The sequence below is a fragment of the Lemur catta genome, chromosome 1 (assembly GCF_020740605.2).
Source record: "Lemur catta isolate mLemCat1 chromosome 1, mLemCat1.pri, whole genome shotgun sequence".
NCBI lineage: Eukaryota > Metazoa > Chordata > Mammalia > Primates > Lemuridae > Lemur > Lemur catta.
Window position 1 is genome coordinate 111,746,037 of NC_059128.1, and position 2,955 is coordinate 111,748,991.

The following is a 2,955-nucleotide window of genomic DNA, read 5'->3' on the forward strand; positions in this document are numbered from 1 at the left end:
TCTCTGTCCATGGTTACCGTCGGAACGTGTTCTCAGGAAAGGATTTAGGAGGAGAAAGAATGAATTCATTTGGGGGTCAGAGGAGGTTTTCTGGAGGAGGTAGCAGTGGAACTGTGCCTCCAAGGACACGTGCAGTGTTGACGGGAACAGGAAGGCACAGCAGACACAGGGCAGAGCCAGGGCAAAGGCACAGTGGGCGGGAGAGTGGGTCTCCCCTGCGTAGAGCTGTGGCTGAAGCTGCCTTGGGGAGCCGGGCGGAGCTGTGCAGCTCAGCGACGAAGCCAGAGGCCGCCCATGCCCTGTGCTGTGCCCACAACTCGCTGCAGGGGAAGTGAAAGGAGAAGAGAGGTGCCAGGGTGGAGGGGCAGCTGACCTCTAACTTCTAGTCCTGGCCCAGGACAGGGTGAGGAGACCCATTTCTGAGGGTCTCAGCACAGTGAGGAACGTGTAACCAGGGTGTTTGAAGAGAATGTGTTCAGTCTGGGAAGTTCGGGGACTCTAAGAACCACTGGAGACACCTAACTGACTCTGGAGGATCTGGGAGGGCTTCCTGGAGGAGGTGGTGCCTGTAGAAGGAGTGAGAATTATTCTGGAAGAGACAGAAACATGAAACAATGTTCCCTACACGGTATGAGCACATGCAGAGATTGAGAGAACAGGACTTGTTGGAGAAGCTGAGAGTGAATCAGGAGCCACAGTCTGGGGCTGGAGTGTCAGCTGGGACCGGATCACACATGGACCTGAATGGTGGGGACAAGGGGATTGGATGAATGTGGGAAGAAGGTGAAAGTCCCAGGATTCAGCCCCAAGGCCAGGACCGCTCTGTGGCTTCCATTCTCTGCAGAGACAAGGGTTCAACCAGGGCCCACAGATTGAGCCCTAGGGCATGTCACGCTTTCTCTGTTGCTGTTAATTTGGGCTTTGCTTTTTTATTATTAAGCATGCAAAGAGGTAGGCAGAAAACAAGGAAACCCCACATGCCTTGTGCTCAGCTTTACCAAGGTTTGACGTCTTCACCCATTTCAGATCCTCTTAAAAGTAAATAAGTCATAACAAATAGAGTGGCGGTCCCATGTTCCCCTCCCTGCTCTCACTCCCCTCTTTCCTTCCCCAAGGTAACTGCCTTCCCAAACTTGGTGTTTGTCATATTTAAAAATATTTTAATCGTGCTCGTCATACCCATAGATAATATATTGGGTTGTTTTGTGCATCTGGGAGCTTTGTAAAAATGTCACCACGTGGTCTATATCCTTCCGCAACTTGTTTCTGGCCCCTCGACATTGCAATCACAAGATGTATCTATTCAACACTCATTCTTCATTTAAAAATAAAGATACACACAGGAAAGCAAATGCTTAACAAACAAAGAATAGAATAAAGTTTCCTCAATTCGAGATGGGGCAATTTCCAGGATCCTATAGAGATGTCTTAATTATTTGTAAAATATGAGATCCATTTTTGGCAAAATCAAGAACTAAATAAAGATTTCCACTGTGTAGAAGGTTGAACTGTGTCTTCCCAAGAGATGCTGAAACCCTAACCTCTGGTACCTGTGACTGTGACTTCATTGGGAATAGGGTCTTTACAGATGTAACTAAATTATGACAAGGTCGTAAGAGTGGAGCCTACCAGGCATTCCAGACCAGCCTGGGCAACATTGTGAGACCCCGTCTCTACAAAAGATAAAAAAATTAGCCAGATGTGGTATTGTGTAGTCCCAGCTACTTGGGAGGCTGAGGCAGGAGGATCACTTGAACCCAGGAGTTTGAGGCTGCAGTGAGCTATGATGACACCACTGCACTCCAGCCTGGGTGACAGAGCAAGACTCCATCTTAAAAAAAAAAAAAAAAAGAATAATCATTTATGAATGTGGTTGAAGCTGTCAAACTAAACTAAGATTCAAATAAGTAAAGACACAACATGAGTTGACAAAAAGGACACTCTGTATTTCAAAGAGAACTCTTCCCAAGTTCATTTATAAACCCAAAGCCATAGTGCATTCCCATAATTTTATGGCGCCTCAGCATCCAATCTGAATACAAGCTGTACCTTCTCCTGCCAGAAGCAGGGCTTGCTCACTGTCTACACGGTTTCCAGTTCTCCACCTCCTCTCAGTTCCTCAGTGGGGTCGACCCAGATATCTGCTTAATACAACTTCCTCCGGGGGACCCCTCCCTGGAAGCAGCTGGACACGGCCTCCTCCACTGGCCTGCTGTCCCCTGCCGTGCTGCTCCGACAGAGATGTTTCCCACTGACCACCTCTCAGTCACAGCGTGACTCCTGGAACCCGTGCCGGCTTGTGTTAAACCCACCGATTAAATCTCCCCCGCAGGACATCTCTTTGGGTAAAGCCATGGACCTCAGTAAAGGCACTGGTTCACAGGTCCCTCTCTCTCCTTCTCCCCTGCCCCCTCAAGTGCTCCCTGAGGTCCCTGTGTGGCCTCTGGACATGGCATGTACCGCCCAGGATGTGTAAGTAATAAAACCTTCATTTCCATCTTCTGTCTCTTCTAACCACTGAAGGGGTGCTCTCCGTCCTAAAGATCCTAAATTAAAACAAATGCCGCCCGAATAAAAATCGCAAAGAGATTTTTTGATAGTTTTTTTTATTGTGGTAAAGTATACATAACATAAAATTTACCATTTTATCTTTGCCTGTTCACGGTGAAAGAAATCACGTGGGCACAGTGTCATCATCTTACTTACGTCATGTTAATGACGCTACAATCTCTAAGCCAGCCACTTTAAAGCAAGAAAGTGCTGATGTTCCCAAGAAAGCGCTGGGCACCTTTCCAGGGCCCAGTAGTTATTTTGGTTCCTGCTTAATCTACTTTACAACATTTCACTGAGCGCTCCATGCTAGCCCGGCACAGGGTTAGCCTTTGCCTGCTGGGGAACTTGCATGTCCCCCTCACACTGGCTGTTTGGAGTTCGCACCCGAATCCACAGGTTAAA